The sequence below is a fragment of the Mustela putorius genome, unplaced genomic scaffold (genome assembly GCF_011764305.1).
Source record: "Mustela putorius furo isolate JIRA1106 unplaced genomic scaffold, ASM1176430v1.1 tig00000580_pilon_pilon_pilon, whole genome shotgun sequence".
NCBI classification, from domain to species: domain Eukaryota; kingdom Metazoa; phylum Chordata; class Mammalia; order Carnivora; family Mustelidae; genus Mustela; species Mustela putorius.
Genome location: NW_025421423.1, coordinates 7,327,456 through 7,341,820, shown reverse-complemented (window position 1 = coordinate 7,341,820; position 14,365 = coordinate 7,327,456). Strand labels below are relative to the sequence as shown.

Below are 14,365 nucleotides of genomic sequence, written 5' to 3'. Positions count from 1 at the left end.
GATAATAACAAGTGTTAACAAAACTGTGGAAGAGTTGAAACCCTCATATGCTGCTGATGGGAATGTTAAAATTGTGCAGCCACCTTGAAAAATTTCCATTGCTCAAAGCTTCAACTTAGAGTTGCAATATGATCCAACAATTCCACTCCTTGGTATATATTCAAGAAAAATGTAAAATATACTTCCTCCACAGAAAACATTTACACAAATATCCTTAACAGCATTATTCATAATGGCCGAAAAAAACCAGAAATACGTTTACATAGCAATGACTTAGAAATGTGGTCTAGAAGGTTGGGAGAACTGACACTTTCCAGATGGCAAAATTATTCTTGAGGATGTTAATTTACAATGACACAGTTTTGATACCACTTTTTCACAGACATCCTTTCTCTAAACTGCTGGCTTTTAACACTTGATTAGCAATACAAGGGGACTGTGATACCATGTTGGGGATGGAAACTAATCAGCCCAGCCTTAGATCATATGGCTTTTGTGAGCATTATTTAAAAAAAAAAAAAAAAAAAGTGCTCTCTTTAGTGTTGGCAGACTTGTGTCAGGGTGCATGTCTGGGCAAAGAGACTGAATTTCAGCCCTCACATTCATCAGTTAAGCCCCACTGAAGAGCATGTGTATCCCAGTACTCAGCGTCCTTTACCAAAATAATCTCTAACATGGTGTTTCCAAGTTTTACCTTAAAAGTAGATTCAAACTATATACACAGGCAATGGTGTTTGAGTTTGGTCCATGAATAAATAACTCCACTATAAATATCATTGACAACATATAGTAAAATCTCTATATAGTGTGCCTCACCGTACTAGAATCCCATAGTGAGATTTTACTATCCATTAAATCACTAAAAGCACCTTGTGAGTGATCTTGGCTTTTATCAGAGGGTTACACTTCACATTACTACCTCAAATATTCCATCTCACACATCACTAATTCACAGATAATCAGGGATGGACTCCTGGGGTTTACTGTACTTTACTTATAGGATTGGTTTAATTGCACATGTCTGATGTAAACCACCTTCTTTTCTAAAAAACCTGCTTAATTGCTTTGCTTCTCCCTCTCTAGCCTTAGAATTTTCATGTGTGACATTAGTCTTATGATGTTTATATTTGTTATATTAAAAACAAGGGAAAATAGTAAACTGTATTCAGACTAGACAAGATAGAAAGAAGATGGTGACACTTTACTAATAGTTACTTACAAATATTTCTTGGTTAATGAACTTTTGGACTTCAAGCTATCTAGTAGATTCCTAATACCTGATGGTTCATTGTTTACTTGGTAGTGGGAAAAAAAAAAAAAACAAAACACCAGAAAATGTGTTTACCCAGAACTAAAAAGCACTTCAACTACAATGTTATTTATTTAACTGCTTATTCAGAGTTTTGATTGCAGTATCATAATTAAAATTTGTGGGGGTGGATAGCTTTCTTTTATACAGTTAACACATACATGTTATCTTGCTTTTATTGAAAACAAAGTTTCCTTAACTGACCAGTAACAGAGATGTATGTGGCTTGGACAGCTTAAAGCATTTCCTATCTGGTACCTTTCCATTTAAACGAATGTAACTTAGTCTTGTAATCTTCAGTGTGGATAATACCAAATTATCTCTATCATTTATGGAGAAATGAGTGATCACTTCACATTTTTCTCCATTACATTCTTTTAAATATAATTCCTTTTATGACTAGATGAACTAATACTAGGTATTCATATGGGAGGACAAAGGCATATCCTAGGGTAGTACAAATGAAATTTAAAAACCAGCCACACACAGAGAAAGGAGGTATTTGATGCATAAAATTGCTACATAAGGCATAAAGAATTCCTACAAATCACCAAGAAAATGACAAAGAATTAAATAACCGAGTTAATATTATAAGTGTACAATTTCCATAAGAAGAAAAATAAACTGCTATCAAAAATGTAAAGATATAATTCTCTATGTCACCAGTAATAGGTGAACCAACAAAGTGAGCCAACAATGAAATCATAACAGTCATCACAAAACTTTATGAGGGGGGGCAATAGGAAATTTTAACAGTATTGTTTTGTCAAAAACATAAATAAGTAGGAAATTAACTATTGGTTATGTGTAAAGATATTGTATTTTAAAGACCAATCTAAGATCCTGTACTTCTTTTTCTAAATATATTCTTTGTCCAGAGTAACTCTTACACATTTATAAGAGAGATATGTAGTAGGTTTCTGTTATGAAACAAATAGAAACAACATAAATATTTATAATAGGAAAATAAATGAAGATGTTGCTTTATATTCATAGAAAATAAAAATACAGTGTGGGGAGAAATTAAATGAATATCAAACATAGGTATATCTCTAAAATAAAGCATTCAGTTAGAAAAGCAAGTCACAGATGTCATCACCTAGAGATGCTAAACTTTGATACAATAACATAACTGAATTGCTCTTGAGATTATCTTCCTTGAGAAGATAAGGTTATTTTTTTACATCATGATTTGCATGTTGACTACTTTCTCCATCAAATCAAAAATAATTATGTACAAAAATAATGGTCTCTAGTGTCCAGGTTTAGAGAAAACAAAATAATTTAAAAATCTACTTTTTTGAGAAATAAAAAAATTAAAACATCTTTTTGACAGCACTAACTAATCCTGTAATTTCTTTGAGGACAAAATATTTGACCCATACTTAGACAGGATAAATGAAGAGTACTTGGCAAATACTTGTACAAAAGTAAACAAACCATAAATGAGACTGTGTCATATAGAATCACAAAATCTTTTAAAATTTTCATACACTGTGAATCTCTAATAAGATTTTATTACCAGTTAGTAATAATACCATGAAGAACTCATAAAATTATGTTAATCTATTTACCAACACACAGTTTTGGCTTTCTTGCTGAGGGCAACTATTCCCAAGTTCCCATAGTCTTAACCGTCATCAGAAATTCATTATGGCTTTCCAAGTACAAGTACAATCTATAATTTTAAGTATCAAGGGAGAAACGTCTACTCTAATTAAAAGAACATAAAAGACAGCTTTTTACTGTGTGAGCAAGCTGGACTCATTGCTATTTAAAAATCAAATGCAATTTGTAGGCAGTCCCAACTTGCACAAGGGTTGCACATCATAATTTCATTTATAAGACATTTGTGTGCTCACAAGCCCTTTTTTTATCAATGAAACAATATCTTAAAAGATGATTTGGTTTGCAGATATTTTATAGAGTTATTTAACCAACAAAATTCTTGAAATTAAATGTTATTCTTTAATTTATATTTCTCCATACAAATGACTGTCCTTTTTACTGTTAGCTTTTTAAATTTTTTTCCATTTCTGCTGGACTCTCCTATTTCCCAATTTACAAAAAATAATCCTCAAGAATAAGTTTGAAGACATCCAGGAATTCCTCACTGTGCTTTGTGAATCCATATGTTCTACTGGTCTCCTCTCCATACCTTTCAGGAGCTATCTCTTGTATCCACTCATAATCCACATGAGCTCATCCTTTAAGCCCATGTAAGATGCACCCTGACCATGGTCCTCTGTCATTTGAGTTCTCAACATCATGCTACACATTTGGGGCAATACACTTGAGATTTGAAATTTAAAACATTCAGAACAGTATCAGAGAAGTCAATATAGTTTTTAAAATATTTTATTTATTTATTAGAGACAGAGAGAGAGAGAAAGAGAAAGCATGAGTGGAGGGCAGAGGCAGAGGGAGAAGCAGACTCTCCACTGAGCAGGGAGCCTGATGCAGGGCTGGATCCCAGGCATGACCTGAGCCAAAAGCAGATGCTTAAACAACTGAGCCCTCCACCCAGGAACCCTGAGAAGTCAGTATAATTAAGGAATGTCTGCCTTACAGAGTATTCATGTCTTACAAAGTCTGGAAAGATACCACGGTTATTACGTTTTACTCCATCAATTTCTAGAACTGTGTCATTGCCTAGACTAGTTCACTGCATCAGTAGACTCTTTTGCGTACAATCGAGGCCATGTTATACCTCCATGGTCTAGTAAGAATATGCTTTTAACCACCTATACATAACAAGCTGTTTTCCTTTGTGCTAGATAGGAGAACATGCTTGGCTTGATGTTCAGTCTGACTGAGATCACCATGATAGTGGTATTTTTAAATATGGTCCCCATATTTTAAACATAATCTCATTTAATCTTCTCAAATATATATATATATATATATATATATATATATATATATATGCACAGTAATTATGCTCTGTTACTCATCCTATCACATTTCCTAATAGTAGGTGGAGCGGAAAATCCAGATATAAAGAAAGAAGCCAAAGACATCTTAGAACACTGTACTTATATACCAACAGGATTTCAGAGTTTGGGAAATAATTTTTTGATATAATCTTAAACATATTTTGACCAACAAAAATATCAGTCAATTTGAAGAAGAACTAGAGACTAAAAAAACATTAAAATGGGTAGGCAGTTAATAATTAAATGACAAGTTATGAATCCCTAAATGGTAATAATATACTTAAGAAATCATGTAAAAAATTAGCATCACAAGATCCAATAATAACTGAACAAATAGTTTGATAAAATTTCTAAGAAAAATAGGACAATTTAAGAAATCAAGGATGTAATGCTAAATTTATCATATTAATACATGAGCCCAAGGTCTCAGTATATTATAACTTTAATAATTTTTAAAAAGTAAGTTCAAGTATATTTTATGAAAGTATGTGATTATTCACTAGAAGAAAAAAATAATGTATATAACCTTAAAGTCAATGCAAAGAATATCCAAGTAAGCAATGTAGATTTTACATATATTAAAAGGCATGGAATTAAGTGAATAATATAGAGAATGTAAAAAAATTAAGACCTGGAGATATGATAGAAAAGCAGGTGTTTCAAGGACCAAAAAAAAAAAAAAAAAAAACGGTAAGAACTATTTGTTGAGCACACATTATATTCTCATAACATATGAGGAAGTGGTGATGCAACATGGGGGCTTAAGTGGGTAGGAGAAGAATCAATGAAACAAGATGGGATTGGGAGGGAGACAAACCATAAGTGACTCTTAATCTCACAAAACAAACTGAGGGTTGCTGAGGGGAGGGGGTTTGGGAGAAGAGGGTGGGATTATGGACATTGAGGAGGGTATGTGCTTTGGTGAGTGCTGTGAAGTGTGTAAACCTGGGGTTTCACAGACCTGTACCCCTGGGGATAAAAATATATGTTTATAAAAATTAAAAAATTTAAAAAAAGAATATATCATTTTTTTAGTCTATTGTAGATATAAACTTTCTGACCCTCTGAGTGTGTAAGAATACCTTTATGATTACTTGCACAAGACTGACAAATTGGGCATAAAATTCTTGGGGTTTAGTTTGTGGCCCACAGGTTCCATTTGCTTTTAATAATTGAAAGTACAGAGCAATAGTTTTTAGAAGAAACCTCATTACCCTGCTGTTTATTTTTATTATATTTTTATATAACGTTTTCAATGAAAATGTTCTTTTTATTGATCTTGCCATAGTCAATAACCTATTTTAATTTTTAATTAGATAATTCTCTAAATTGTATAAATCAATCTCTCCCTCCTTCCCTCTATACCCCATGCTCCTCTGTATTGTTTCTGTTCTGTGTGATTTGATCTTTTTTTCCTAGGAATCCTGTTAGATAAGGAGTTATTGGAATGAATGTGATCATCTTCATGCCTCTCCTTTTTCTCATTTACCTTTAGGCTTAACATGTTAGCTCTGTGTGATTTTTTTTTTAATCTTTCTTCTCCTTTAACAATTGTACATTATATGGTATTCTACCTGCTCCTTACATTCTTTTTAATTTTATTTCATTTTATTTGGGCATAATGTTTGTAACTTTTCTCTTCTCAAACTGTTTCTTACAATGATTGTGTAATTCCAGAAATATAGATGCAATATCCACTTAAATCTTCTTAAGAATAAGAACAGAAGCACTCTCCTGTTCTTAACCTTTTTTGGAGTATAACAAATATGTAAAATGTACAGAAATCACAAGTGGACAGCCCAGTGTATTACCACACAATGCTATGTAGCCACCACCCAAAGAAAGAGAAATACTAGGTGACTTTCTCTCCATGCCCAATTACTATGATTTGCATCCTCTTGTAAAAGTTGATTGCTTTCCTGAATTCTATTTGATATATTAGTTCTGGCTTGTTTGTTTGTTTGTTTGTTTTTGATTTTTTTTTTGTTTGTTTCTGATGGAATTACATAGTAGGCATTATGGTGAGTGTGACTTCTTGCAAGATTCATCCACATTGATGTGTGTGGTTGTCTGTTTCTGAGATTGACATCTGGATGAATGGCAAATTCACAGAATATATGGGAGAAGCTAACCACAGCATTTTTTTTTTCGTGCCCAAACATGTTCTATAATGGAAGCTTCCACTATAGGACAAATGAACATGAGCAATAACAAAACTTCACTTAAAGTGAATATTGATGAACAATAAAATCAGCATAATTTGTTTGTAAAATAAAACACACACACAAAGATCATGTTATTGTTCTCACAACAGCCAAAATCGGCTCCCATATGTGTACCTACTGTAAATAAAGTAATCGTTGCTAGAAAAATTTAAACGATAACATGGAAGTGAGAGGACATGGAGGGTGGGAAATCACTTGTGAAGAGCCACTTGTTCATTGAAATGGGATGGGAGTCTTGAAAATTATGCGTATACCACCTGAAAATGAAACAGCAAACAATATTGCATTCACCAGAATGCAGATCTATCATTCCTCTTGGAGACAGAAAGATTTTTAACCTGCATTCTAAGCAAGTTTTCCCTTCTCCAAAAAATGAAACAAGAGAATCTAAGCCTGCATCCAGAATAATATTAAGTTAGACAAGTATTTATTTTTTTACATAAGTTTGTATTTATTACAGACTGGATAAGGCGAATTTGGCTGTGCACCTCTTGTTTTTGGAAATGGTTTCGTACACAAGGTATTTTTCTTGCCAGTTTGTATGTGTTTTGCCTTTCTATGCCAGCAACTTGTTTGCCAAGAAGTATAAAGCTAACTTGTATTTTTACTAGAAAACATAGAAACATAGTGGGGCTTCCTTAATAGCTGGACAGGATCCCAGTTAATCATATACATATGTAATAGTTTGTGGTTCATATCCTCGTAAGTGAAGTTGTAATTATACACACCAAATAGAAAACTTTTGTCCAATGAGCTTCCTTGACTGAATTTCTAAAGTTTCATAATCATTGTAAATAAAGTCTTATAGATTGGGGTTTCTAAGGGATTAGCTTATAGAATGCTTTAAAGATACTATTTTTCACTGAAAAACCCACTGAATCACAAGTCAAGACTTAAGCCAAATATTGAATTATAATTTTTTAAAGATTTTATTTATTTGTTTGTCAGAGAAACAGAGAGAGAGAGAACAGCAGACAGAGGAAGAAACAGGCTCCCTGCTGAGCAAGGAGACCAATATGGGACTTGATCCCATGACCCTGGGATCATGACCTGAGCCAAAGCAGATGCTTAACTGACTGAGCCACCCAGGCATTCCTTGAATTACATTTTTTGATCAGAGATGGAGCTTGTATGGTAGTCTTGTTCCATATATTGGGAATGAGAATAACAAATCCGTGAGACAGAATATCCCTTTGAGAGTAGCTTATAACCCGTCAATCATTCAAACATTTCCACATGCCAAGGTTCAATTTAGAAAATGTGGCCCATACACATATACAAAGCTATGACTATATGTGTCATGCTTGCTTTTCCCAATACACACAGGCATATTTATGGGAACTGTCATTTGTACTGATAAAGTGTGTGCAGAAGGGAAGAAAAGGTCATTCTTGCATAGAATATCAGAAGATGTCAGTAGCTTGAGAACTAATGACTTAAAGGCTTAGGGAGAAATGAAGAAAACAGAGTGGTATTCTTCATGATTTATTTGATGCTTACCAAATGGCATGTGCCCAATAAATCTTCTTCATCCCTAAATCTGTGTGATGGTCCCCAGACACTGTCCAAAGCTAAGGAGGTATGTACAAAGCAGAAAAAGTAAAGCATGAAGATTATGTGAAGATTATGAGGATAATAAAGAAGACTTTTAAAAGTAAAGGACTATGAAATAATGCATTCAGATTCACAGATCTCACTATCTTAGGCATTTAGAAATAAATAACCAAATATATTTCAGTCCATGAGTTTAAAAATTATTTAATTTAGGAAATATATGCTTGTCATTCTTTACCATATAAGTCATTAGGGAATAAGCATGTAGTGTTACCTCTGTAGGCATACAAATAGCAAAAAAATTTTTTAAATGCACATGTGTCCAAGAATATATTAATTCAACTATAGCAATTTATGCAGTGGAATGCTATATAACTAATCAGTAACAGTATATCTCTGAAAAATAATTAAAAATGCATATAATACTAGAGAAGGAAAATATTAAAAGATTGAGGAAAAAGAATATAAAAACATGGTATAAAATTTGTACAATTTTACAAATTGTGTAAAAATATTTATCTTATGTTTTCATCTATTATATAAAATATTAAGGATTTTAAAGTTATTTCTGAATTAAGAGATTACATTTTGTTTAAGTATTCTATGCCTTTCCACGTTGTATATTTTCTATTATCTAGTTTTTAAATTATTTATTATTACTGTAAAACCACAAAATTTAATGTTTTTTAACATGGAATTATTATATAACATGTAGACATAAATTTGGAAGATGTATAATCTTTATAAAAGAGAAGAAAGACTATCAGTGTAGTTTATTAACTAAAACTAAGAGTTAGATTTTATACCTTTGAGAAGTGTTCAGAGTATCACAGTTTCCATGCTGTGTTGATCTGAACACAGTTTTCCTTTCAGTCAGTGTCTCCATAGAGATTCACCTCTTGATGAAGAATTTTCTCCAGGTGGAGCATTCCAGTTTCCTGCTTCTAGATGCTATACATACCCTTATCAAGTCTTTGGTACAAGATCAGTCTGAGCTGGGAGGCACATAGAGTGTACTTAGCTTTTATATTTGCCCAGGAAAAACAAAATTACATTTGAATCTCAAGAAAATGCTATTTTTGAAGTGTTGTTGCCCTGGACCGGGCATTAGGAGATACCACTGCTTTAGATTTTATAAACTACCATAGCAATTGAAGAAGGCATATTTCAATTAATGTATTTGAGAAATGAAGTTACCATTTATTTGGTTTATTTTTGGACAGTTTTTTTTTATACTTTCTTGAGGGTTTTTATTTTAATAATTAAAGGAAGATAAAAGTGTGGAGTAAATGTAGACTTGATTATTTCTTTACTCTGCTACATACACAATGTAATCACATAATGAAAGTTAAATTTGAAAGAGAATTGCTCTTTCTTTTTTTATTCACAAAACCTCTTCATATCTTGACAAAAAATTTTAAAATAACAAATTGTTTTCCAAAATAGAAATATACACATACACCTTTTTCTAGATTCTCAGGTGATTTGGAATCTTATAAATCAGGAGAACTCATTCTTTTTTTTTTTTTTTCTTATGTTAGTAAACAAAGGAAAGGAATGAAAGCAACAATCCAGGCAGTGATGTAACTAAAACGGTCCATGTAAAGTGGTGGCAAAGAAAATGCCTTCTTGGTTCATTTTCCCTAATCAGAATTGCACATTGGACAACAAAAACAGTTAAGGCCCTTGGGAAGTTCTAGATATCATGTTCTGATGTAATAAGGATTCATTTCTAACAACACACATGTTTAGGCTGTTATTGAATAGCTATTAGCACTGGATACTGTATTAAGTGCTTTGCATAAAAAATTTTATTTAACTTTCCAAATGACCGTGAATATTGCATTATCATCTCCATTTTCTAGAGGAGAAAAGTGAGGCCTGAAAATACATTATCAGAAAATGCACAGCAATTTATCGTAAAACTAAAAATCAACCTAGGTTTCTGTGAATCCAAAGTCCATGTTCTTAACCAACAACTTATATTATTAAAAACCAAAACCAAATGATTATGACCCAGTAGCCACTATTTCATAATAATTAATAAAAACATTTATTTGAAATGCTTAATTACATTTAACATTATTTTTATTGAATTCATTCATACTAAATTAATCTAATTGTTATTAGCATTCTATTTTTACCAATGGAATTGTACTCTGTTAATGAGGATTACTTAAAAATCCTCAAGGAAAGTCATACAAAAGTTCTTCGATTATCTGGGAATTATTGGTTTGGGTGAAATGTCTAAATAAGATGGGGACTACTCTTTCACTGTAAATGAAAAAAAAAATGTTGCTGAAGGAGACTTAGCACTGAAAAATATCAAAGATTAAGAAAATATTTGTTTAAACTCATATTTAACTACACTTAGTTATAAATTAAAATTAGCAGCTAGGCAGCGAACGTTGTCTTCTGTGCCGCGCCCTCCAAGCGGGTTCTCTCCAGGCACAATGGCAACTCTTAAGGAAAAACTGATTGCACCAGTTGCAGAAGAAGAGGCAGCCGTCCCAAACAATAAGATCACTGTAGTGGGTGTTGGACAAGTTGGTATGGCCTGTGCCATCAGCATTCTGGGAAAGTCCCTGGCTGATGAACTTGCCCTTGTGGATGTTTTGGAAGATAAACTCAAAGGAGAAATGATGGATCTGCAGCATGGGAGCTTATTTCTTCAGACACCTAAAATTGTGGCAGATAAAGATTACTCTGTGACTGCCAGTTCTAAGATTGTGGTGGTGACTGTGGGAGTCCGCCAGCAGCAGGGAGAGAGAGCCGTCTCAATCTGGTGCAGAGGAATGTTAATGTCTTCAAATTCATTATTCCGCAGATAGTCAAGTACAGTCCTGATTGTATCATAATTGTGGTTTCCAACCCAGTGGATATTCTCACATATGTTACCTGAAAACTAAGTGGACTACTTAAGCATCGTGTGATCGGAAGTGGGTGTAATCTGGATTCTGCAAGATTTCGCTATTTTATGGCTGAAAAACTTGGCATTCATCCCAGCAGCTGCCATGGATGGATTTTGGGAGAACGTGATAATTCAAGTGTGGCTGTGTAGAGTGGAGTGAATGTGGCAGGTGTTTCTCTTCAGGAACTCAATCCAGATATGGGAACAGACAACAATAGTGAAAATTGGAAGGAAGTGCATAAAATGGTGGTGGAAAGTGCCTATGAAGTCATCAAGCTAAAAGGATATACCAACTGGGCTATTGGATTAAGTGTGGCTGATCTCATTGAGTCCATGTTGAAAAATCTATCCAGGATTCATCCAGTGTCAACAATGGTGAAGGGGATGTATGGCATTGAGAACGAAGTCTTCCTGAGCCTTCCTTGTATCCTGAACGCTCGGGGCTTAACCAGTGTGATCAACCAGAAGCTGAAAGATGATGAGGTTGCCCAGCTCAAGAAAGGTGCAGATACCTTGTGGGACATCCAGAAAGACCTAAAAGATCTGTGACTCTTGGCTTCTAGGCTATAGAAATTTAAAACTACAATGTGATTAACTGTGAGCCTTTAGTTTTTCATCCATATACATGGATCGCAGTTTGCTTTTATCTTTCTAAATATGTGAATCTGGGCTCACAGAATTAAAGCCCATGCTTGGTTTAATGCTTGCAATATGAGCCCTTGAACAAATAAAATTAACTATTGTAGTGTGCTTCTAAAAAAAAATTTTTAAAAAGGTAAATTAAATTAGTGCTAATTCCTCAGCAAAATAAATAAGCAATTGATATTTTTAATACTGTCCTACTTTCTGACACTACTTCTGACAAATATAGCACAATGGAGGAAAAGGACAACTACTTTTTGTTTGATTTTCTGATCACAAAAATGAAGATAGTCTTTCTCCCAATGTTATAGTCACATGAGATATCCTGAGGACTTCTTTTAATTCCTTTGTTTCTCTATACAGTTTTGTAGAACATGGGGCTCAGATAACATTAGAATAAATAGAGGGGTAATTTGATAAATGGCCTCAACTTCCCCGAGTATGCTCTGTGTGCTGAACAAACTAATTTTTAATAGTTCTTACTGCTATAACTATTAGGTGGTGCTTCTCTCTGGTTTATGTATTATTCTCTGCCAAGTTATCTGTTGAAATGTCTACAATGAGATTATTTTATTTTATTTGAACTGTTCCCATAATCGGATAGAGACAATGGTTGTTCATTGAAGGAGAGGAGCATTTTGTGTCCAAGGACCACTTTTGTTGAATTTGATTCTGGGTTCTGAGAAGACAGAAAAAAAGTCTCAAGGGTTTGACGTGATAGGAATGAACACTCCATATGCTGCAGGTCTCAATTAACATAGTTTATTGAATATGCTTAAACAAAAATAGAGATTTCACTCACAATATGCCTATGTACTCGGGCAGGCAAATTAGAAGATGCTCCAGTGATAAATACATGTTTTGAACCAAACAACTTTATATTTCTTTCTTTCCTTCAACGTCCCTGAAAGCAGATGGACTCCCAGCTAGGATGAGAGGATGTTCTTTTAGAAGAAAACACAATTTTTTTTCCTTTTTGAGTATAGCTAACATACAATGTTACATTAGTTTCAGGTATACAACTTAGCAATTTGATGAATTTATACATTATGCTATGTTCACCACAAGTGTAGCTACCTTCTGTTCCATTACATCACTACAATATCATAGACAGGATTCCTTATGTCTGCTTTTTTATTCCTGTGACTTACTCATTCCATAACTGAAGGCATTTGTCTCCCTCTCCCTTTTACCCATTTGCTCAACCCTCCACTGCCCTCCCCTCTGGTAAACATCACTTTGTTCTCTGTTCGTAATTCTGATTCTGCTTTTCATTTATTTTTTTAGATTCCACTTACGAATAGAATCATATCATATTTATCTTTCTCAGTCTGACTTATTTCACTTTGCATAATACCCTCTAGGTCCATCCATGTTGTCTCAAGTGGGACAATTTCATCTTTTTATAGCTATGTAATATTCTAGTGTGTGTGTGTGTGTGTGTGTGTACACACCACATTTTCCTTGTCCATTCATCTATTTATGGACACTTAGCTTGTTTCCAAGTCTTGTCTCTTGTAAATAACAATTCTCTTTTTGTTTCCTCTTTTATCTTCCCCCACTATGCAGAAAAGCCAAACTGTGCATTTTATTCATCTTTCAATCTGAGCATTCATTCAATTTTCTGGTGCTCAGTAGGCATTTGATAAATGCTTACATTCACCTCAGTTCCTAGTTCTCTATAGGAATTTGACAAATTCTTACAGAAAGAATATGCATATGATAAACATAAAAAATAAGTAAAATAACTAGAATTACTTATGATGTTTTATTTATATTATTTGAAATTACCTTATTTGACGTATTTGGACAGTTACCTTGCTTTTATGGAAATTTTATCATGGGATATTTGTAGGTTTGTTTCTGAATATGTTAAATCATTTCTCTCATTTATAAGCAGGTAGCATCATAAGAAAAAAGCTTTCTTATCCTGAAGTTAGAGGAATTTCTGTTCTCTAGACATTAATCAAAATCTTAACATCAAATTTCATAATTTAATGTATTGACAAACTTCAAATTAATCTATAATTCACAAATATTTTGAATGGTATTGATTTTTTAAAATATTTTTGATATATCAGATGGCTATCTCTTAACTCATAAATAAGTAGTGCTAAGAACGTCAACTTCTTTATTTTATAAAAATGTTTCGACTATATTAGGGCATTTTCATTTTTATATACACTTAAAAAATTTCATCTGCTTTTACAAAATTCCTGCTGAGATTATATTGAGATTGTATATGACTATATAAACCATTTTGGAGACAGAGGACATCTTGAAACTATTGAATTATCTGACTTATGAACAGAGATTGTGTCTCTATTTTTTAAGGTGTCCTTTAATTTTACTCAGAAGTACTAAAAGTTTTTGGTACAGATCTTGTATACTTTTTGTTAAAATTTTTCTAGGTATTTTCTACACTTTAATGCAATTTAAATGTATTTTTAGTTTCATTTTTCAGTTGCCTTTGCTAATATGCAATCTGATTATTTGAACACTATAGTTCTACAGATGATATTAATGAAAAATTTTCAAATGATATTTTTGAAAAATTATAATTTCTTTCTTTAGAAATAATTGTAAAAGTATTTCAGTGATGATATCATTGAATTACTGACATTAAGAACCAAAGTAATCTGATAACAGTATTTTGAAGACTTTAGAAATATATTCAATGGTGGTCATCTTTTTATTAAAATATACACTATGTACAAAATATTCCTTCTTTTAATACCAATTTTTGACCACATAATTAAAATTTTTCAATAAAACTCAAAGATAAAAA

General features: G+C 32.8%; 1 pseudogene; it reads left to right on the top strand.

Annotated features, from left to right (window-relative positions):
• The first annotated feature begins 10,455 nt into the window (after nt 1-10,455).
• On the top strand, nt 10,456-11,484 carry LOC101676385 (annotated as a pseudogene).
• The last annotated feature ends 2,881 nt before the right edge of the window (nt 11,485-14,365 follow it).